This window comes from Rhamphochromis longiceps, linkage group LG22 (genome assembly GCF_057381845.1).
Source record: "Rhamphochromis longiceps isolate RC_006_pf linkage group LG22, R_longiceps_female_GT1.1, whole genome shotgun sequence".
In the NCBI taxonomy this organism is placed as follows: domain Eukaryota; kingdom Metazoa; phylum Chordata; class Actinopteri; order Cichliformes; family Cichlidae; genus Rhamphochromis; species Rhamphochromis longiceps.
Window position 1 is genome coordinate 16,532,767 of NC_140577.1, and position 24,410 is coordinate 16,557,176.

Consider the following 24,410-nt stretch of genomic DNA (forward strand, 5'->3'; position numbering starts at 1 on the left):
CGACATGTTTCGCGGACTGTTGTGGCTCTTTAATTTTCTCCGTGCAGCAGGAAAAAGGGGGTCATGCGATTAGGCATTTTCATTCAATTTCCACCTCTCGAAACGCTGCGGGCACACTCCTGGGTTTGTTTGTTTGCTACACGCCTGCCCTCTGCTTTTACCGCCGTTGTACAAGTCAAGTCCAGCGCCGGTGTCGACGATTTTGGCAGGTCTTCGTGTGACCTCTGAGAAGGAGCAGATATTGCAGCAGCTCGCTGAGGGGATAACTCCATTTCTCTCTCTCTCTCTCTCTCTCTCTCTCTCTCTCTCTCTCTCTCCTTTGCTATACTACGGGAGGTGTTGGGAGAGGCGATAGCTAACTAGCCTTTAGGTCCTCCTCGGCTGCTTAATTCGGTTTAACGCTACACTACTTGGTGGACATGTTTGAGACAAGTGTTTCTAAGCGGTTCCATCTTTTTAAAGAGACTGTGTTCAGTCGCATTGCAGAGGTTCATGTATGAAGCGACCATTTTCTCCCTCTCTCTCTCTCTGTGTCCCTGCAAGTAACACTGGTGAATTTTGTAGAGGAGGAAGGGGCTGTGAAACCAGGAGCTAGTCCAGCTCGGCCCTGGCTTTAATTACAGTCTCGCTATAGCGGTCCATCTGCGTGACCTAAACAAAGACTTTAATCTCGCAGTGTGCTTGTACTTTAGCCACCATCATTTATTTATTTTTTAAATTATGACTGCCCCCCCCCCAAAAAAAAAATATATATATACTTTATTTTTTTGCACTTCGTTGATGTATAGATTGTTGCTGTGCGCCCACCGGACACATTGTTGCCTTTATTTGCACGAGGCACGAGGCATCTCACGTGCGCTAATGCTCGACTGACTGAAGTCAGCAGAGCTAAACACACCCCCCTCCCTCCAAAACCCATCCTCACTTAAACGCCATGTGGACTACACCTATAAAAGTGTGCACTTCTTCTATAATTTATTGTTATTTATTTATTTTTTGGAGCAGGGTGCGTTCAAAATCATAGTCTCAAAAAGTGTTGCAAAGGGCCAAACCGAGCAACAGGTCTGTGTGAACAATTGGGGGGTCTGCGTCCGTGCATTTGCTCGTGAGCTTTTTGTTTGCCCCGCAACAAGTGCAGAGAATTATTAAGGACACTTTGGTTGCTTGGTTTTTGTTTATTTTTTATTTTTTTAGGGTATCCCCTTGTGTCCTATGAATAAGTGTTGGAAAAGTAGGGCATTACGTCACTGACCCATCACTGATAAATTATTGTTGCTGGCATCAACATTGCTGGAAAGCAACATAAAGGAGAGTCATCTTTAGCAAAGACTCAATAAGTGCCGGTTATTCATTGCAGCTCAGGCTTTTTTTTTTCCTTTTTTTTTTTTGGAACTTCACTACTACGTGAATATTACAGAAATAAAGTGCTCTTTGTCCCCATGGTGAAAATATTATTATTATTATATCAATTATGTTCAGCCACGATGGTGATCTTTCTGACACAATCTTCCTCTGAGCGTGACCGGATAGTTTCAGTTACATTGATGTTAACTGACCATAAATTCTGCTGTGCGCGTGTGTGCACGTTTGTGCTGTAATAGTGGGATGAGTGTTGCAAAGATGACACGTTTTTGATCGGATCCGCTTATGTGTAAGCTTCTCCCTGAACTGAGGAAACAGGATGTGCTGTAGAAATTATGACTAACTGATATAAAAGTCCCCGTCTAAAATTGAGGCATTGCATTGTGGCCAGCCAGTTTCAGGCTTTCTAAAACTGGAAGGGTTTTAAAATAAATAAATAAATAAATTTAGCCTTTTAATAACTCGTTGTAGTATTAGCTCTGGTGACAAAGCATCTGGACTTTGGGATGGGGGCTGCTTGACTGCAGGATGCACATCCCAGTGCTATGTGTGTTTTTGTGTGCATGTGTCTCACATCTGTCATGTGTTTTCTGCAGCTGCAGTCAATGCATAATGTTTGGCCTGAACCAAACTAGGCCCCCAAACGCATTTACAAAAACCTGGAGGAGTCCAGCTCGTCAAGGCCCAGCTCCCCCCCCCAATGCTTTGAGACAGGACTCTTGGCCCCTTAGTGAGCCACCCCTCCCCCGGTAATTAGCGTAAGACAATTATACATGCTTGGCTTAACCATTTCCCCCTGAAACATGAGTGCGGGTTGCCACCCTTGCCTTCTGCACCCGATGAACGCCCGCTGTCTGCGAATGACACTGAAGATTCAACGGTCACAAACGATTTCAAAATAGTGAAGTGAGCGAGTTCTTTTGGGAAAAAAAGCAAAACGAAACAATGCAGGGCGATCATCATTTCCCACAGGGATTGCAAACGCCAGTGTGGAGAGAACAAATCCAGAGGACAAGCTCACCTGTCTCCTGCTTTCATGTCAGCGAAGAAAAATCTATTTTTGTAGGTTTATTTTCTTATTTGTTGGCGCCTTCTTGAGCCAGGGGTCAGCTCTGTGTAATGGCTGAGGTATCACTAATGTGTGGCAGACTTGTCCTGTCTAACGAAACATGACACACTGTGTTGGTGTGTGTGTGAGTGTTGTAAGCGAGAGTAGCTGCTCAGTGCAGTCAGGCCATTTTGTGCAGAGTCTGCTCTTCCTGTAGGCCCCAGCAGGGGCTAGGCCTCTGATTCAAAGTGTGTGTGTGTGTGTGTGTGTGTGTGTGTGTGTGGGACAAGCACAGCTGCTGCAGGGGCCTTTACAAATGTAAAGAGGCTGTCAGTGTTTGTTTCATCAGGCGCACAACTGATGAGGGCCAAGTTGAAAATCCATTGCACTGTGAGTGTGTGCGTCGAGCACGCACAAAAAGAGGAAACAAAAATAGAGAGCATGGCAAGAATGGGGGAGTGCAAAGGCACAGACTCTCCCTCCTCCTTCCTCTCTTTATCCCCCCCCCAGTCTTTCGGCCTCGCTCTCTCTCTCTCTCGTTCTTGAGCTGTCCAAATGAAATGTGGGCCTCATGTAGGACCATGAAGAGAGGGTCACAGGGTTGTTTTTTCACCGTGCCTGAGCCTCAGTGCGGTTCATTTAACCTTATGTTTCAATGCAAATTCTCCTTTCATGAGCTCTCTTCTCCTCACGTGTGCAACATGGCAGGGTTCACTTTCCAACCTCTCTGTCACTATGACTACGGGGGCAAAAGCAAAGTGTACCGTGGCAAGAGCGACATTTTACTGCCTGTTTATTTTACTGTTTACTACAGTTGAGTTCCACGCAACCGCTTCTGTGAAGGTGCTTCCCATATATTTTCCACGAACGTGAGGACGGGGGGGTAAGGTGAGGATTGAAATGGCAGCATTTTGGGTGGGATCGAATGAAAAGCAATGGAGGGGGGTTCTTTTAATCTGAAACTATCATTACTCTCCTTTATTGTATTGTTTTGTTTTTACATTCACCGATAGGGGGGCAAAATAAAACCTGGACCTGCTTTTATTGCATTGCCAGGTTGTAACAGCATGGCATAAAAGCAACTGCCAGCAAAATATAAAAGTCCTCATGGAGATTACTGGCAGTTTGCACACAGTGCAAAATGAAGGAAACAAAATCGCGATTTTATGTGCTGCTTGCACTGCGCAGAGAAATCGAAGCCTAAAAACAAACAAACATACAAAACACAGCCATATGTATCAAGAGCTGAAGTTGGCAGGTATGTGAACATCACCAGGCGTTAGTTAATGTGTCCCCATGCGAACAGTTGTGTGTTGAAGCAGAAGAGAAGAAGCAGCCTTCCCACACTGCAGGCCCAGCCTCACATCCCTTTGGCCTCATCCTTCCTCTCACAGGGCCTGCTAACTTGACAAGCGCTGCCAGAAAGATCTCTGGGAGTGAAGTTGGCTAGCCCAGCCTAATTTTAATCCAATCTTCTTCGTTCCTTTTAGATTTTTTTTTTTTTTTTTTTTTAATGTACGTATTTATTAGGTTTGCACTTTAAATGAGAAGGCAGTGTGGCTTTTATGCTTAAATGAAGTCTGCTTTGCCAGTGGAGAGTTTACGGCATCATTATAAAGCGTTCTGTGAGTTGCCGGCTTCAATTTGGATCGGCGAAAGGTGTTCAGCGGCCTTCTAATGCCAAGGTAGCTCGGCTACTTCCTCTAACATAAACCCCTTCGTACCCATTACCTCTCTCTGCCTTCGCTCCCTTTCTTCCCTGCATCCCTTTCCTACTCCATTATGTCACAGGCGCGCAAAGCACAAACTCCTGTTATGCAACACGACCTTTTCTCTTATCAGCTGTTGGCACCGAGCACAATCTCCGGCTCTTTGCTGGCACTGATGCACGCACTCACAGACACGCACAGGCAAAGGTCTTTAGGTGTACACCTGCAGTCAGTAGGTGAGATAAACTGGTTTTAAAACCAACCTCGACGCGTTTCGTGGGTATCAGCGGCTCGAGCTATTTGCAAGAGCAGTGAAATAAAACTGGGTGTGACGCTCCTTGTTATACTTGTGTGTGTGTGTGTGTGTGTATTTTGGTCAGGTGTAGTGCGCATAAGCCTGCGTAGGTGTGTCTTTTAGGAGGAAACAGTCCAGTAGTTGGACACACTGCAGTAGTGGAGAGCTCATACAGATAGAGGTGTGTGTGTGTGTGACGTACACTACTTGCGTTCCCTCTGTGTGCATCTTCATTTGAGTGATTTATTTCCTCCTGCCCCTCTAGGTTTGGATGGAGATTTTGGGGAGGGGAGTGTGAGACAGCTGGTCAGCCCCCGAGTGGGGGGTGGGTGTGTGTGTGTGTGTGTGTTTGCCACAGCTTATCCGTTCAGGATCCCCGTGAAGCTGAATCAACACTTTAGCTTTGTCTTTGGTTTGGCCTTGGCCCTAAGAAGGCCAGCGAAGGACATTCATCCACAGGAGGATGTAAATTATTATCGGTCATGATATCATCCTCCGAGCTCTGTCAGGTGCCTTCTTTTCACATTACCTACGATTGCTTTTGTTTCCAGCGCAGCCTTTTTAATCTATGCTCTCTGGAATCACCGAGCCGCTGTCGCTCGCACCGGCATTAGCTTTTAATGACCATCGTGCGCGCCTCTTGACCGATCTGCGCTCACCTTCTCCCCGCTTTTCATCTCGACCGCATCAGTTTAATAAACACTCCTCACATTTTCATCCCGTGGTCAATCCCATCTGATCCCCTATTGTGACTCCCGTCGCCTTTTTAAACATCCAGTGAATTACGCCTCAGGGGAGGATGAAGCAACAAGAGCAGAGGCTCAGTCACTATCGATCCTCCGTTCCTCCCCTTAGCTTTCTGCCTGGAATATCACCGTTTCTCTCGTCGCCCGCACGGCCGCGCGCACGACTTCACGAAATATCTCGGCCGAGCCGGTTCAGATGAGGAAATCCCTGGGCTTCCTTTTTGAATGCAGACGTATCGTGTTTTCTGTAAAGATAGCTGGTTGCACAGTGTCATCAGATACCGCTCCGGGAATCCTGTTCACGCTTACCATGAAGTGTACATTCATAGCTGTTCTTGTTATGCGTTTACAGTCTCGCAAGCTTTCTGCTAAGCACAGTAATCTATGAATCACTCTTTTATGATAGATAGAGCAGCTTGTCTCTTTCTGCTAACAAGCCACTGGTCACACTATTTAGACCCCTCTTTGGCACGGTGCTCACTTGGCTTACACATTGCTCTCTCATTAAATCTTTTTTCCCCTCACTCCAGTGTTTTGTTTTTTGTTTTGTTTTTTGTTTTTAATTTAATTTTTTTTTTAAAGTTACATTTATCCCTTTTATTCCCATTGTAGCCATTTGTAGCTCTCAAACGTGCATGGGTCGGTGACCTTCCCTCAGTTAAAGAGCACTCAAATATAACCCATTTATTTATTTATTTTAAATAACCAAGCATTTGGCCTCTCATGAGGGGGAGGCCTTAATTCAGGATGGCAGATCCCTCCCCTCCTAGTCATGTGGCGTAATGAGCCATTGGAGCAGAGTGGCTGGGTGGCCAGTGTTGCTGCTTAATCTCTATTTTTAAGCTCTTGCAGAATTTTTTTTTAACGGGGGTTTACTGGGGTGTGGGGGGGAATATGTAGAGACAGAACAGCGAGTCTAAATCTTGACTTGATCTTTAGAGCAAAATGTCTGCTCACAGAAGAGGTGTTAACTGCATCTGGCCCTCTTCTTGCAACAGTTCAAACAGTATGTAGAGGAGTGGAGCCGAACATGTTTCTGTGCTGAAACGCAGTCTTTGGGGAGGGGAGGGGTCCGTGTTGTGGCTCCTGCTCCTGAGCTGTCGGATGTGCCCGGTTCCCTTGTCAGCGCGGATGTGCGAGAACAGGAGGGATGAGGAAGGTAGCGGCAGGATAAACTTGATTTGCAGGTGAAATGCTCATTCCTCCTCAGTGCGTCCTTCCTGCACCCACATTCTCTTACAAAAAAACATCACATTATCCCGGCTCCCATCATGTCTTATAATGGAATACAGAGTGGAATTTTTGAATCTGTTCCACTTCGATCTCTCACCCTCCTCCCTCTCAGCTCATTTGCTCGATTACTCAGCACAGCTTTGGAGATAGAGAGGCATCGGGGAGTTTTCTGTTAAGACACCGAGGACAAGGAGAATAAGGAAGGGGACCCTTTCTTTTTTTTTTTTTTTCTTTTCTCCACGCCTAGCTGTGAAATTGCAGAGGAGCTGCAGAGGAGGAGCCCGTGCATTGTTGGAATCTGTTTCCTTGTCTTCTGTGTGTGTGTGTGTTGCATATGAGAATAATTTGTTAGAAAGGCCAGACTGCTCAGCGACACGTTTAGGTTGTTGGTAGTTTCGGAGCTCTTCCTCTTACATCTTGCATTCCTCCATCTGCTTTGTTTTGATTTGCACTGCCAAAGAAAACTTCGCAGTCTTCTTACAGTTTGATACGACACATCTGTGTGAGCCCCCAGCCCGACACAAACGCAGCGCTCAAACATACACGCACGAGGGCATGTAGTCCGAGTCTCCGGGGGTTGTGATGCCACAGTTGGTAAATCTTTCACATTTTTTTTAATTAAATAGTCACATGAATCTTTTTTTTTTTTTTTTTTCTATTCCCACAAATGGAAAACATGTTTAAGAAGGGTATGAATAGATAAGTTGGTGAAGTAATATCGACTTTTCTTTCCTTTCTTTTGCCCTTTGATTTTTTTTTTTCTTCTCTCTAAGGTGCTTTTTAAGGCTTTCCACAGAGGGAAGCAGAATGTGAGTCAAAGGCATTGTTCCCCCTGTTTTAACCTCTGCTCAATAGATGAGGGCTTTTACAATTCTCGTAGCTGCATGATTTCCTCCAGGCCGCGCAGCAGGGAGCTATAGTGCATGGTACACTGAGGAGAGGGCGCCAGACTCTGGGCTGAATGTCTGGCCGGCCTCCCCCTGGCCCCGGATCAAACGTTACAAGGCCCGAGGGAGGGAGGGAGGGAGGGAGAGAAGTGAGAGAAGTGGGCTCTGGAATGTGCAACCTGTGATCGTCAGAGAGAAGAAATCCAGGAGGATAACAATAATCAAATTAGGCACCATTTCAAGTAGAATATCCATGGTGATCTTGGTTAAAGGCAAGGCCTGCTCCTTCAGACTGAAGCTCTTTGCTGATGTAAACCTCTATGTTTGTTCTGTGTGTGTGTGTGTGTGTGTGTGTGTGTGTGTGTGTGTGTGTGTCTATTTAAAAGATGTAATTGTTTGAGGATGTGGAAAGGAAATGAGGTAACTGAGCCAGATTGTCACAGATGCAGAATGACGACTTTCACACACTGTAATGAGTAATGTAGAAACAAATTCTGGATAAACATTAATGACAAGCCAAAGAGCAGGAGGTTAACCCCCCCTCCCCCTTGGCTATGCGTGTGATGTGTAGCTTTACGTGCACGAAAGGTGGGGACTTGAACCTCCCACCCCTGGCTTATAGAAAGTGACACGCAGACACTATTTCTGAGCAAACGACTTCTTGTTTTTTTTTCTCTTTAGGTTGTTGTTAAAGCATCAGGATCGCGGCTGCATTCTGGGGAAGTTACTCGATTTGTCTTGCAGTGATATGAGTAATCAATTTTTTGTGAAACTGAGAACATGTAGTTGAGAAGGGAAAACTTTTTTAAAATTTTTGTTTCAACACAAGTCAGTAGAATAGTTTTAAAAATAGAAATTTTAAAATTGAGACTAAAGACTCTGCTGCAGATGAAATTGTGAGACTATGGAGGAAAACAGAGAAAGTAGCGCAGCAGTAACCAACTCTTTCTTTAGAATAGAAAATGTACTTTTCGCTGTTCTGTTGTTTACTCATCCTTTTTCTTGTATTACACAGATCTTATGATTATATTCCGTAAGCTGCGATAGTCATAGGAAACGGTTAGGCTTTCACAATTTCTGACAATGCCTTATTTCTTGACCGTAAGCCCTTTCTTTGCTTTAAACATTATTGACAGACACTTTCACTTTGAGCAAGCACCCCGTCATTCAGTCACAGAAATCAAGAGTGGAATTTCATGTTAGTCATAGCGCTCGGTCACTTATGACGATTGTTATTTCGTTTGCTTTAAAAAATTCCTGTCTGGAGACCCAAGTGGTGGAGAACTGCTGCCTTATTACATAATTTCACCGTTAATCAATAGAGTAGATCTACTCTCTGCAGAATAGTTTCATTTTCCAGGAGATGGTTTCATTCTTCTTCTTTTTTTTCCTTGCTTTTCTCACTTCTTGAGATTTGTATGTGTGCAGTGTTGTAGCTGTATTTAAATTTGCAGCTGTCACTCCTGTCTTTATGTGTCAAAGTTGAGTCAGATTTCATGCATGGGCACCAAAACCCAACTGTATGCCACCAAAAATAATATTGTGAGTTGTGTGTGAAATTTAAGATTAGCCCATGTTTGCTATTAGTTTGATCACCTGTAACCTGTATTTTTGATTGATTTATATTTTTGATGTTTTGGTTGATTGGAGCCCATTCATGCCATTTATAAAGCCACAGTTTGAGCCTGTATGTTAGAGAGAAATTGTTGACTTTTGTCTTTAAGATGATCTAATAATAAACGTATAGGCTGGAAAAATTCGCTCACAAACAAAATGGAAATCTTGGAGGAAAAAAGATGCAACCGGCACCATTAAGCATCGCCCACAAGTGATGACACGTCTGATGGTGATCTACATTTTGAGGTTCAATGCGCTGCGCGATCAACCGCTGATAACAGATTTTACAGCACTGCTGTAATGTACGTGAGAAGCTAGCTCTTGATCTGGATCCGTTTGGGTTTTTCTTTTTTAAATACTGAGAAATTCAGTGATGGATTTATTTGAAAGGCTGACTCAGACAAGTGCAGCCAGTAACGCAGTTACCTAATTTATACACAAGTACCACCCTGCCGGGTGACTCGGGATCAAACCAGCAGCTGGTTGGAGAGCAAAATATCAAAAACATCGATAATAAGTGTCTCTCTTTTTAATTTCTTTTACTGGTTTACCTTTACGCTCCCTCCTCTCTGCTCAGCCTTAGATTAATTTTTCACTTCCTATTCTGACTGCAGTTTGAGATCAACTGCTCGATGGAGTGTGATGTAAGCATGTGAGCGCGTCGCTCTCCTGTAGGGCGCTAGCTCAGCTGACGCCATCTAATAGCCCCTCATGCATCACCTTCGCTCTTCGTTCCCATTGTACCGATGCCATTATTCACCTCTTTCTGAAACCCCTTCTCCCTCCACGCGGTTTGTCCCCTACGCCGTCTGTTCTTTCACGTTAACACACATCTTTCTAACCTCCTCTCAGCATTTATACTGCAGTGTCCCTCACCTCCCCACCCCTCGCTACCACATCCCTTTCTCTGGGCCCCTTAGGCCCCCGAATTTGCCTTTGTGTTCGACAGTGTAGCTAGTTGAGCAAGACTGTGTGTGTGTGCGTTTGAGGGAGGTGAGTTGCAAGGGTTTTGTCCCAAACTGAGTTGAAAATCATTCCTTAATTGCCTCTTGTTGTTTTCTTTCCCCCCTCTCCCCTGTACTCCTGAAGCCTACGCCGCAGGTCCGAAAGCAGCGGGACTCCCTCGCCTAAGCCCTGATTTTGTTTCGTAACGTTCTCTGGCTACACTGTAATCTGCAGTCATACAACTGCAGCAACAACAACAGACACACACACACACACACACAGCGGCTTTAAAAGGGCTTAAGATGTTGGACACCGCAGAATACAAAGAAAATGGGCTTTGATTTCGCACTTTGAGGTGTAGGTGAGATGTAAATGAGCTGTTGTTTTCAGTGTGAGAGCTGTTAGTTTAGCCGTCGGTATCTTTGTTTTCTGAGTTTTGACATTCTTGATTTTTTTTTTTTTTTTTTTTTTGTAAAAAGTTTTGAGGCAACGTCACTTTTGTTTTTGTACTTTAACGGTCACGTGCTTTGTATGTTATTCCCTGCGGGAGTAATAGATTTGGAAATGCACATTAGGAATTAAGGAGATGTGCATTATGACCCACAGCTGTCCCGTCTCCAAACTCTGAAGGCCTACTTTATTTTATTTATTTGTTATAATCAGTTATGGCAAAGTGATTTCTCTTTTCTGTGTGAAAGCACTGCCCGGCTCTAGAGTCTGACCTTTTTAACCCTGTGATTGTGAAGGTGTAAGGGTAGGTTAGTTTGTGTGCGTGTTTTCCCTAAAGGCTAAAAGTGTCTTGAAAGATTGTTTGCTTTAGCTGAAGACCATCTTCTTTCTATCTGAACGTTTTTCAAACTTTAAATGGGAGCGTGATGTGGCCCCTGATTAATGTGCCCGGCCCATTTCACTTGTTTGGAGGTGCTTTTTGAGAAATCTGGGCCCTGCAGATCAGCTTGATGTGCAGCAGCGTGCATGAGTTTAATGTAGATAAAGCAGAAGATCTACATTTACTGTGGCGACAGGCTTGAACCTGTGACACTGGTGTGAAGGAGCATTTGTGTTGGTGGTTAGGCCCTGCTTTTCCTGTTAACCTTCAGAGAAGCGCTATGGTGGCTTCCATTAACGATCAGCTGGCAGTCTTATCTCCCTGCTAATCTGCTTCAACCCTTTCTGCTCTGAAAGGGTTGACGCAGATTTACTTTCTAAATGTATTTATTAGCCCCCCCCAAAATCTTAAAATGGGGCAAGGGTGCTGAATGATGACAGGAAATGTTGACATTTGGGGTTTGAACTTTTTGGTGTGTGGAAAGGCCCAAATCGAGTTTGACTGACATGTCGGGCTCTTTACAGGATGAGTCTGTCGTAGTTGTTTGGACACAGGATTTTCTTTCCTCCCCATACCTCAACGAACTTAAAATGAGAGGACATGAAGCGCTGTCGTGGCTTCAGTCTGCACCACAATTACAGACGAACAGCCAAAACGTGCTCGCAGCCCCTGATGATCTCCCTAAAACCATGCCTCCCGCTCTCCCCCCCCCCCTCCCCGTCCTCCCATCTGTCTGCCTCGCTCCCACTCCCCTTTAATTTTTACTCCGCCGCAATATCCTACCTAGACCGTGATTGTTGTTTTCTGAGAGCTGGGGCGGTGTTGTTGTAACATAATCATTTAGTCTCCCTCCCGTGGTTCTGGCAAGCTGCACGCTGAAATCCATCCACTGCTCATTTTTATGGGGAGCAAATTTGTTGTAGCTACTGTGACTGCTGCTGGCTCTCCTTCGCACTGTATTTACCGCAGTAGATGGATATCTCCCCCCGCAAAACATTTGAGAGATGACACATGTTGTATATACACATTTAATATACCCCAGAGGTCATGCCTGTGAATTTGATTAGTGCGGCTGAAATATGATGGTTGTGATATCGAGTGACTTGGCCTATATTGAATTTTTAATCTCCCGTGTCGACTCCGGCTTACGTGACGTACTCTTCGTTCCGATCAGTGGCGTTGGAGCCGGAGCGTTTGCTGGGTGTCCCGTAGCGCCGAATCAGGGTAGTGAAACATGACACCTTGGGAATTTTTTTTTTTTTTTTTTTTTTTCTTAAGTTTAACTCGAAATTGTTTGTATTTTTATGGGAAAACGCACAAAAGTTGAGGCTGTTACAAGGATTCCACAGAATGACAGTTTATAGCAGAGCCCCTTTGAAATACCGTGTGGCATCATGGGAAAACTCCTGTATTCTTAGCACTTCTGTAAAGCAAGAAACTAATCTTACCTGCTCACTCTCCTCCTATACAAATAGTTAAATTAAAACGCATCACTCATTTAGTTACTCGAGTTATTATCGCATCTGCGGCGCAGACCAAATCCCCCTGAATACTCCCTTTTTGTGTGTGTCACAGATGGGGGCACCTAAAGGGGGAAACCCTGATCGATTCGTGGGGCCCAGAGCTGCACAGGGGGGCCCTGTAACATGACAGGGATTAGATATTTATTGTTTCAAGTGCAGAGCGAGTTGTTGACGTGAGGCCCCCCTCTGAGTTCCTAGCTGTGCTTGTGGTTGCAAAATCGCGAGAGGTTCAAACAGCGAGAGGTTATCGTCTCTCTCCTCTCGACGGTGGAATAAATCCCATAAACAATCCATCTACAGTGCGGTTTAAAAACCCGAAACGACCGTGAGTCTGGAGGATTAAACAACTCCGGCCCTCGCGGACGTGTCCACTGCTTTGACAGCGAGCTTGCATGCGATTTCCATAAATGAAGGCGTTGATGTATGAATAACTTGTCAGATGGATTGATTTGCGAAGGCGTCTGTCACTCACAGACGCAGTTTATTGTGATTCAGGTCCAACCTGACCCATCAGAAGTTAACAGACATATTGAACGACTTGCCGATTCTAAATTGCTGTAGTTCACCTTTTTTTTTTTTTTTTTTTTTTTTTTTGGAAACGGTTATTTTGTTTGCCTCTTCTCATGAGAGAGTACAAAGTAAAGTTAGGCTGACACCAGACTTTACTTTCCTTCTGGGACGAATGTTCTGCATGACAAGGAGGTGAATGCGTATCCATTTGGAGTCTGCAGTCTCCTTTCTTCTGCTTTCTCTTTGTCCCCTTTTCTGTTCTTTCGCCCTCTCCTTTAGTATCTCTCAGGCTGGTAGGTGTTTTCAATGCAGCTATTGTCACTTCTCAAAGAGCAGGGGGGGGGGGGCTCGTGAGACCCCCGTCCCCCTCCCAACAATGGGCACATGCTTCCCCCTCTGTGGGATTCCCGTGTGTGTGTGTGTGTGTGTGTGTGTGTGTGTGTGTGTGTGTGTGTGTGTGATGGTTGGAGGTGTGTGATGAGGGCTTTGTGGGACTGGGAAGCACCTCTCATCCCTCTGTCATGTTCACCTGTTTTAGCTGCAGGTGTTATGGCAAACTGAAGATCAACCATGACCGTGGATAACCGCAACGCCGTTAAATAAAAATACACACAGCTGTGGGGTAATTTTACACTTGTGTGATTTTTAGACAGATTTCATGTATATCGAATTTTATCTGGAAACTACCTGAAACTATTTTTTTTTTTTTTTAAAGCTTTTTATTAAGAATCTCTTTTAGCACGAGCGGCTTGCCTTTTTTCAGCTGTAGCGCAAACCTTCTAACCTTTTATCATTTTGCTCTTTTTCATAAATATGAATAGCAGAACTGCTTTTGTTAAGGCATGCAAGAGACCTTTACTCTGTATTCACAGGCTGTAATCCATGAATCGACTATTAGGCTGATTGACTGAGTTGTGGTCAAACTATCTGCAGAAAACCCTTTATGCTATGAGAATTAGTTACATTTTCAGGTGTAATAACATGTAACCAACAAAAGGATCCCAACAGAAGCCAGGAGGAGTTTTATTAGTGCTTGAAGTGGTGCGTGTGCTCTCATACGCCGTGTAAAAAGATGGATCTAACGGCACTTCTGATGTTTTCTCTGTCAGTTCTGGATGAATATTCGGTGCAGAAAACGCATCAAGGCCATTTAATTTTTTGGGGGGGTTGAAAATTCTCTGAATGGAGATGCCTTGTGGGACATCCAAAGCTGCAGTGATGAAGAGGGGAAAAAATCTGTCCCTGTCGTTTGAGGATCAAGGCACAGGATTAGAAAATGTGATCTCTAAATACAAAACCTGAAAGCTGTAACAGTGGAGGCCTTAAAACTTAAAAGGTGCATTTTGCGGCGGTGATGAGAAATCTTTCTCTCTCTCTTAAAAAAAAAAAAAAAAAAAAAAAAACCTTTCTATTCTCCTCACGTACACAAACAGACAAGATGGCTGCTTGAGGCTGGAGCTGGCTGTTACACCTCCAGCCGACATAGGGGGCACCTTTTTTTTTTTTTTTTTCTTTTTACCATCTCTTAACCACAAGAAAAAGAAGTAGGGGGATTGAAACATTGGGTTAGGAGCTGCTTCTATTCCTGAGCATTCACACGAACAGCAGATTTTTTTAAATTTATTTATTTTTTTGGTCCTGCTGTCTTTCTGCGGAGTTTATGTTGAGCCTGCCCAGTGTTTCCCTCTGTGCGACGGTAAAGAAGTAGGTCAGAGAAGAGATCCCATTCGGCTTGAGCTTAGCTGTTAGTGCTAGTGCATGTGCAACTGCATACATGTGTGGGCACACGGTGTGTAATTTGTTTCCTTCCGCCAGGAATCAGCCTGACCTCCTCCGGCTTCTGTGTGTGTGTGTGTGTGTGTGTGTGTGTGTGTGTGTGTGTGTGTGTGTGGCAGCGAAGCCACGGCAGAGCTCTGCTCAGCATCGCTACAAGCAACAGAGTCAGCAGTCATATGCAGACTGATAGCTGAGGCAGTGATGAGAGGAGGCGGAGACTGGACAGGGAAAGCACTTTTTTTTTTTTTTTTTTTTTCTTTTTGCTCTTTCAAAGATGGGGTGTTTGTTTGAGGAATGCCGAGAGAGGGTAAAAACGGGCACTGGCACGAAAGGCAGGCAAAGAAATGTAGAGGAAGAGGTAAAACTGGAAGGGTAAATTATGTCTCTCATACTCGCTCATTTCACAGCGCACTGCTGTTGTTAGGGGATGGCTGAGCTGCTCCACCCCTTCCCCCCCACAAGAGCCAATCCACTATCATATTCCTCCCCATCCTGCCATCTGATTGGTGGGCTCTCTGAGCCAGAGGAATAAAATGGGATTGATGGGGTAATCTGGGGCCGGGGCTCAGGGCAGCAGTAAGGTAAGCCTAACCTGGGAATCAGGACAATTGTACAGGACAAGAATGTGGCTGTGGTCGCACAACTGAGAGGAAACACATGAACGGCTCAGATTTAAGAGTTTAAGTCTTTATTTTTAAAGAACACACGCCACTCATCCTTTTAGCTCTAGTGTTTAAAGCATATGTGCAAGTAATGCTTAATTCTGAATGTTCATGATAATGGCAGCATCTGTCATCAGTTTCCAAACGTGACCTCTCAAATCCTAATGTGCCCCTGGAGTTGTGAAGGTGGGTGGTTGACTGCTACCTCATACAAATTTCACTTTAAAGTATCAAAAGATAGACTAGGTAGCGTAAATAACTTTTAAAAAATATATAAATATATATATTGTATTGCACAACATGGCACTGCTGAGCTACAGAGGGCTAAACGACTGACTGATGTGAGGGCCTTGGCAGAGGAAAAGCCACGGCTGCACCTTCTCCCCCCTGGGTATTGTCATGGCTCTGAATGGCTAATGGGAAGTGAAACCAGAGCTGGAGATTGCTCTGTAATGGCTTCTGAGCTATGTCCTTGGGTATGTTGTACACTGTACAAGAGCTGAGTTTTCTTAAGCTTTGTTTGCAGCAGGAGAAATGCTTAAAAATGCATTTGTTACACATCTTTCTACTTCCATAGGCTGGGAGGCGATTTTTGAGGTAGCTTCTTCCTTTTATTCTAGCGATTTGTGAGCGCACGCAGTAAAAGTATGTGCTAATGACATTCAAAGCGCACAGATCTCTCTTGTGTGTTCTTCTTTGCTTCAGTCTCCCTAAGACACCCAAGTTGTCCAGGTGAATGTAGATGAGGGGAGAGATCAGGGCGTGCTCTAATCAATGACCTGCCAAATACAATAAAAACCACTGCTTGCCTCTGGCCAGTCAATAAGTCATTGATTCGGAAGTGCAGGTGTTTGGGTGAGAGACTTCAGGTCCAGAAAACTTGTGTTGTATTTTTCCCTAACTTTTCATGAATGAAAGTCACACTGATGATTATAACGTTTAAACAATTTACCAAAAAATAAATAAAAGCTGGTCATTTTGTAGTATTTGGAAGAAAGATGACAAACTCAGATTCCTGCTAATTGTGACTCTTCTTCTAACTCTAAGGTTTTCCATTGCTGTCACCTCTGTTCATACACCATTCTCATCATATCTGCGATATGCTGTTTACCCCCCGAAAGAGTGTCAAAGGCACGTCCACATTGAGCAAAAATCCCCGTCTTTTGGGTTACTGGGAACTGATCAGAGAAGCTGTGTATCAGCCTTTTTTGTTTTCTTTCTGAAATGACAGTCACCACAAACCACACACTTTCACACCTTGAGGAGGAGAAAGTTTGTGTGTGGCGTGCCTAAGCCGTCCCATAAGGCCCACTCCCTTCTCCCTATATATACATATATTTATCTATATTTTAAAGCTAAAACCTGGTGGAATTAAAGAGGGTGACTCAACGGTCCAGCACCTCTGAATGAGCCCAGACGATGAACAGGCCTCAAGTTAATTATTCAAACCAGCAGGAGAGTTGCCTGGCATGCGAGCATGCACAGGGTTTCCCCAGGGATAGAGCAGGGGCCGCCTCCTCGGCCCTCCTGTTGCAGCTTCGACACGCAAACTGCTTTGAAAGAGTGAAAAATGGTTGTCTTTTAACTTGCGTCAGGTGTTGTGAATCTCACGAAGAGTACAAGTTTTTCTTTTTATTTATTAAAATGTGAATTTGTGAATCTGTGTGCGCTGCCATTAAATGTTTACGGAGCTACTTGTATCTCTGGTTTCAGTCTTGCATGCATGCATGCATGCATGAAACATTACTTTCAGATAATATTTTATTCTTAGTCATCCGTATACTTTCCCCTGCACCGCCACCATTGCCTCCTCCTCCTCTTCCTCCTCAGCTGTATTGACAGGAAGACTACCTGATTTCAAATGAGTTTCATTATTACACAGCTGGCAAGAAAAGCCTCCATCACCAATAAACATCAAGAGCTCAGAGAAGGGGAAAATCTGATTATGTCACCACTGGTTTTCCAAAAAATAGTCACATCCACAATCTATTACGTTTGGGCCACTCACTTCTCCAACACTACACTTGATTGCCAGGAAATAAGATCCCACGTAGCTTTCTTTTTTCTTTCTCCCCCCTCAAATGATGCCGAGTCCTTATGCAGGTGAATTTACCACAGAGAGCTGTACGCAGACACACTGCTAGTAACACATGCTGACATTTGCCCCTTCTGTCTTTGATCCCACTTATCCGTGGATTACAAAAGAAAAACGGCACCATGCTGTGTGTCTATACGCCGAGCCACATCATTACATCTTTTAGATGGTAATTTCTGAGAGCTCGTGTTTGTGTATGCAAGGCAGAGTGAGCGACGGTGTGTGTGTGTGTGTGTGTGTAGGTGTGCACAAGCTGATGGGGGGGGGGGGGGGGGTGGTGTCTATATGAAACGACGGGACGCGATGGCTCTCGGCGAACAGGTCTTCCATCGGCTGCTCACTTTACCTGGCGGGGTGGGGAGTGGCAGGTGCGACCTCTTCGGTGAGTGGAGGCGTGGAAAACGAGTACAGTGCAGTTATTACAAACGTAAGCGCCTTGACACGTACTCCTCCATTGTGATGAGCAAAGCCGAGATGATGCAAAGCCACGCACTCTCACATACTCCTCCATTGTGATGAGCTGTGCAGATAGGATGCAGAAAGCCCAGAGTCAAGCGAGTGTGTTTGTGTGAATGCATTCATGTGGTAAAGTGCATGTTTACAGTTGGATCACACCACCCAAATGCTACAGCTAAAAAAGTGTGAGATCTGAGTTTGTTGGTGGTTCTACAAAAGCTTTATTTTCTGGGGCATTTTGGCCCCAAGTACCTACGGAAATTGTACGCGGCAGATTTTGAGCTTAAAGTGGCAAACTTGGGTATTCTAGTTATCATAAAGGTGCTTTTCTTTTGTTTTGTTTTTCTTTAAAAGATAGAGTAACAGTGCCATGCACAGAGGAAATGGAAAAGCTCAGAGCTGGAAAATAACCCTTAAAACCATGAACAATGGAGAAATGGCTTGAAACATCTTGACAAGGGAAAAGAAAATCTGAAAGAGTGGAAAATCATGTCATTTTCTCCTTTATTAGTAGTCTTGTTTCTAAACTCTCACACTAATTGCCCGTACAGCCTACAGAATAGTTCACCTTGTTTTAGCATGTACAGCGGAGTCGTTCAGACGCTGCTATCTGTTAGCCTAGCATCACGTGTGGGTGGCTGGCTGGATCACAAAGGCTTCAGTGTGCCGGCCTCTCTTCCTACTGAGTCTTCGCACAGAGCAGTTTTGAATCTTTCTGACAGGATGCCATCCTCCCCCGCGCTCTGAAGCTTTAGTGGGAATGGGAACCCGGATACTGGTGATTGCAAACTTGGGGGAACCTTAAAATTTTTTTTTAAAATTCCCGCATCACGCATTAGTTGGTTTTATGGCTAGAAAAGATGACCTCCTGAGGTTTGTATCGGTCTGCACAAGCGCAAAGGGATTGAAAGTGTGGGAAAAAATCTTGGGAAATTGAGGGGAGGCGGGTTTTGGGGGGGTTTACCCAAAGGCCTTCCTTTTCTTTTCTTTTTTTCTTTTTCATGTGCATGTGGTTTGCGTGGCTATCAGTCACCACAAACTCACCACTTACACTAGAAATGGAGGAGGGGAGGGAAGGTTTAAAAACCTTTGATTTCAGCGACGATTGTTTATTGGAGTAATGGTCCAGCTGTGACTGACATAGCTTGTCCAAAAAAATAAAGAGAGAGGGAGAGGACACAGGTATGGTGTGATAGAGGCGAGGCGAAGTTGTAGGCAAAAAGGAAGAGGAGAAAAGATGGGGAGCAGGTGTGGAGGGAGAGCGAATGGGAGACAAGTGGGGGAAGAACAGGGATCAATGGCTGTTCCCTAAATGTTTGGGGCAGCAGCACTTTGGCCTGTCTTCCGCTGCGAGCAGACACTGCACAGACGCATTTATCTGTGCAGGCTCACACACACACACACACACACACACACACACACACACACACACACTCCCCTGTGGCCTTTCCTGTGCTAATTCTGCTTCTTTTCCCAGTTATTTTGGTTAGAGACTCTGTTAGCTCCAGACTCCCAGACTACCCCATAGCCAATAAATTGCCAGTGCCTCCTGGGAATTGTGGTTTTTAAAGGGTCATAGTCACAATGTCCCACCCACCCCCAACCCACTTACCTCCCATCTCCAAGGGTGTGTAGAGTTCACCCCGAGCCTAACAACATTACACTAAGCTCGATGTTACAATGCAGATGCCAGTTTGGCAAGGAACACATGCATTCATTTGTTTCTCATATTTTAAATGTTTTCGTCGGGGTTTCTTCTCTCTGTTGTCAGGTTCCTCTGGTAAGACCGAAATGCTTAACCTCAGGAATCTAAGGAATGTCCTCGCAGACCTCAGCATCTGCGCATAAACACACTTAATGCCACGTCATTCTCACTACATCGCATTTTTCTTGTATTGCTTCAGGTTTCCTTCCGTTCCCTTTTTGTCAGTGTGAGATGAATGGGGCTCGATAGATTAATACTGATTATTTATGCACGGGCCAGCGCGAAGGCGCTTCTCCATGCTGACCTGTGAGGACCTCGCTTTCAGTGACCTTTTGCTTTGGGCCAAAAACGGACAAAATGAGCTTGTACGCAGAGTGCACAAGTGTTTTAAGCTTTTTATAGCAGGATAAACGCTTTGCAAATCATTTTGAACTTGTTCTTCCTGCTCAGTTGAGATGAGAACACACACACACACACACACACACTGTCTCTCACACACACTGAAATGCACAGGAGCACACATTTGATTGTCTTTCTGCGCTCTTGGCTCGGAAGTCGTGGCTTGATGGAAAGTGTAGTTTGAGTGGTAGATCTCTTTAAGTTGTTGCCGTTGTCTGAAGCCCTAAACGTGTTCTACTTCGGCGAAACGTGCTCCTCAGGTCTCAGCCTCTGGCACTTTTCCAGCTTCCGTGCGTGGGTGTGTTTTTGATGGACGGAAAGGAGAGAGGGGAAAAACGGTTTTGATTACAACCAGGAACGAGAAACCAGCGTTTCCTCCTCTGGAAAGGAAGATGACAATCAAGAGGAAAAGGGGTCATTGCCAGGTTAAATCAAGGAATTTATGCCTCCTTTTTTTTTTCTTTCTTTTCTTAATGTTAGCGGGGAGATAAATTTTGACATGACACTCTGATTTTTTTTTAAAAATAAAAAAATTCTGGGTCTCTGGATGCTCTCATAGTTTATTAGGACATCTGCTGCTGTTCACGCCAGCTTTAAAAATCTGGCAGCAGCACACATGACCAGTGGAACTTTTTTGTCTTTTTTTCTCACAGAAACCTGTCAGCTCAGTTTTTCAAAGCTTGACGACAGCATGCCCACACAGTCGACATAAAAAAAATAAAAATAAAAATTACAAACTTTTTTCCCCCTCCCTCGGCTCACTCGTTCCTAACCCCGTTCTGCTGGATGTTTCCTCATGAGAAATCTTTCTGGTTTTCATTAAATAATGAAGCCGACATGAAAAGAACGATTCAGGGGATTCTGACTCAGACCTGGATTTGCCTCCAACGACCAACTCTCCCTCTGCTTTTCTTTTCCCCCTTTTTTTCCCCCCCCGGCTTTGCATCATCCCCCTCCTTTCATAATCATAGTGTTTCATTGCACCGTAACCAGGGGGACCGATTTGAGTCAGCTCAATGATCAGGAAGGCTTTGTTGTGGTTGCTGCAGTAGCATCATTTTTCTGAGACAAACACAAGTCACGCTTTGGAGGTATTTCCTAAACTCGGGGCACGGGTTGATGACGAAGTGGGAACTCCTGTGTTGTCACTTCCTCCCCCCACGTCAGATTCTGTTGGAGATAAACACGAAACCCTGGCATCGGTTTAAAACGTGTTTTCTGTTTTCGTTATTATTAGCGCCGTGGTTTGACATTGTGGTTTGACCATCCTCTTGAGTATGCGATTTCCCCGCTAAAGAAAGACAGTAATTGTGGCAAGAGGAAAAAGTCAATCATCTGGGTGGGGCAGATGAAACGGGCCGAAATTGCACCGAACAGACGAAATGAAACGCAGCGCAGGATTTATTTTTATTTTTGGGGATATTAAACAGATTGTTGCAGCTCGGTCTGTGGTGAATATCAAAATCTCATTTGTGGTTCAGGTTGCTTCTGTCTCTTGTAGCTTGTCTGAGTCACAGCAACCCTCTTTCTTTTTCCTTTTTTTGGGTTGTTGTCAGACTTTAAAGACGGAGACACCACCACCTATTATTCACTCATGGAAAGATTTCAGATGTTTAACTTGACAAATCTGGGTTTTGTTTTGGTTTTTTTCCTTCCTTATGCAGTGATGCAAGACGCCGGGGGGAAAAAAAGAGGGGATTTGGAAGCAAACTTGGACCGCATGCTGTGGTCTAAACCGACATATTAAACTAAGCATTTGTAGACCTTTAACCAGACTGCTCATTCGTCTATTGACATGAACCTGACCTCAATCCCTGGCTGGTGTTTCTCTCAACCTTATCAAAGCACGGGCTCTTTTTACTCACCAGTGATATTGTATATACATTGCATAGGGCTCTCCCATTGAGTTTCTGTGTTTCATTAACAGTCCATTTGGCTGGAATCATTTAGAGACCCTATAAAGTGGCTTGTAAGTCAAGAGCTAGGGGGAGTTTTAATGTGGTCGGGACGCCATATCCCTCACCTGACCGTGCTCCTCTGGTTATTTAGGTTTTCCTTTGATCCTGCCGAGTAAACCCTTCCCCACCCCTCGCACGTGGTCGATGATTAAGCAGACGGCTCCAGAGTTTAGACAGTTGTCTGTGGGTGTATATGTGTGCAAGATCCTAACCCTAACTTGTGCCAGCTTGCATTTGAACGAGGAGTTTCAGGTATCTAATGGTAGATTTTGGTAAATCCATTTGATGGAGTGCAGATAAATGTGCGTGTCCTTCTCAATAGGTTATTGCGACCCTCATCCATCCATGAAAGAAAAGCTCGAGATCGTGATTCCATAGTGGCAAGTAAATGGAGATGGATGGCCGGGGCCGGAGCCAGAGTGTCTTGTCCGTGTTTTTTAGTGAGGGGACACAGAGGGCAGCGGTGGAATGCAGTTTACGCTACAATGCGGAAACGCTGATGCTCTTATATGGATTTACAGCACGCAGCAGAGCTTTGAGTGAAGTGAGGGAGGATTACACCGAAGCTTTTTGTGAGCCACGGAATGCAGAAGCGCTCAGGGTTGCAGGGGAGTGTGGGATCTTGCTGTTGAAAGATGGTAAACCGGGTCGTCATTGGAAATAATTTAGTATATAGGAAGAGGCATGTGGAGGGGGGAGGCAGCGAAACAGATACGTTTGGCTTGTATTGAATAGTACCCCCATGCAGCTGCTCCCCAATTTCCAGCTGTAACTCGGTCTGTACCGCATGACACGAAGCTTTTTCTAGGGTTGCCAAAATGTCTCGTTGAGGCTGAAAAAGTCTTTCTTCATGCGTTTGTGTGTTTTCATGTGGCTCATGTGTACTCGTGAAGAGATGATCAGATGTCCCAGCTGCACTACGCCGAGGTGTACGAGCACAAGCAGTTATAGTTCAGACCTTGTGCTCCTGCCCGTCTGTGTGTGTTTCAGTGAACGTTGCGTACTTCCTGAGCTCTGTTGTGACGAAGCCACATTTTGCTGGCTGCACATCAAGATCACTTCTCCCTCGCTCGGGTCTGATTCCTCTCTGAGCGACTGCTCATCATCTAGTCAGCCTGACTCACACAGGTCTCCGGCACAGATGCCTTGGCCCATTTTTGCATGTGTGCGAGTGTTTGTGTGAATAAGTGTGTGCGTGAGCGCACCTCCTGCTAGCCCTCAGCAGGACTGCCAGTCAGTTTGCGACTACACTCCCACGCATCTCCGTCTCTTCTGCTTTCTCACCATTCCTCCCCCCCCCTTCTCCTCCTCCTCCTCTGCTTGCTTCCTTTTCTCTGGCTGTCCTTTCGCCGCCTCTAAAATCCTAATCAAATCAACCAAGTTCCACGCAGGAAAATGAGGGCATAATTACAGCCGTCTCCGTCGCGCCGTTCATTAGTGAGACTTCACGTTAATCCGCGAGGGTTTGCTACTTACGCCGAAATGGAAGGATGGGAATTTGGGATTTGGACGAGTGCCGGATGCGAACGTGAGAATCTATCTCACATCGTTCTCAGGCCACGCCTCATGATGTAATGTCTACCAAGAGAGGCAACCCGCTGACTAAAGCTGAAAGGCTCTGTGTGCATGTGTGTGTGTATCAAAATTTCTTCTACCCTCTTTGCAAATGCAGTTGGTGTTTCGGGGGAAGTAGATATAAAAGCTGTTGTGAAGACACTGGATGGAGCGTAGCTTTCCTATTCATTCAGCCTCCTCCTGTCAAACTCCTGCATACTGACTCAGGCGGGTGTCGACTCCCAGTGGAGATGGTGCCTCTGCTGCGGCGTACAAATAGACAGACAGGACCTTGTACACACAGCAGCTCTCTCTGTCTGTGTCTCTCTCTCTCTCTGTAATGCACTATCGACCTCCTCTACTTTGCAGACCTTGGGCTCTCCAGTGGCCCCAACCTGTTAAGTGCGCACACACACATGCACTGTGACCATGCTGACCTTTTTAGCTCACAGAACGAGACTTGATTTCCAATACGGCTTTGTCTTACAGCACTCTGCCCCCCCCCCCCCATCCTTCCTGCAGTCAGTGTTAATGTGATTAAGCTTGTGTGCCTGCTTCTGGCATCCTGTTTTCTTTTGTCTCTGTGTCCACCTCTGTTTTCTGTCCTTCCTCTGTTTGCTGTCGTAGCTGAGGTAACGGCACGCCGGGGATCCTTCCTGTGCACCGCCACAACTGTGTGCTGAATCACTAATTGATTTTTATCAATCGCTTTCACTTTCACGGTATTGTGGAAAACATTCTGACTGTTCGAAGTCTAGTTTTGCTGACTCCTTTTTTTTCTTTCCCCCTCACCCCCAGGGTCCCTCCCTCTTTCTATCTCATAAACACTTCCCGCCCCGCTTCGGTAATGCTAACACAACACAATGTCATTTCCTGTCTAAATTGGTAAAAAAGGGCCTAGGGAATCGCGGCACGCTTAATGAAGCATAGAAACCGCTTTACCTGCTAGAGGACCCGGGCTCTTTGACTTGGCGATTATGTAAGCGCAAGGTTGTATTAGTGCACCACAAGCTCTTTATTAACCTTGTTGCTTGTTTTTCTATACAATGAATCGGCCTGAGTTTTAAATTGCGGACAGCTCCGTGCAAAGACGGCGGCTTT

At 45.1% G+C, this 24,410-nt stretch overlaps 1 protein-coding gene across 2 annotated transcripts in view; it reads left to right on the forward strand.

Annotated features, from left to right (window-relative positions):
* jarid2b (jumonji and AT-rich interaction domain containing 2b) overlaps positions 1-24,410 on the forward strand; it is a 105,774-nt gene that overhangs the window by 1,719 nt on the left and 79,645 nt on the right. The gene's annotated exons all lie outside the window — the stretch shown is intronic.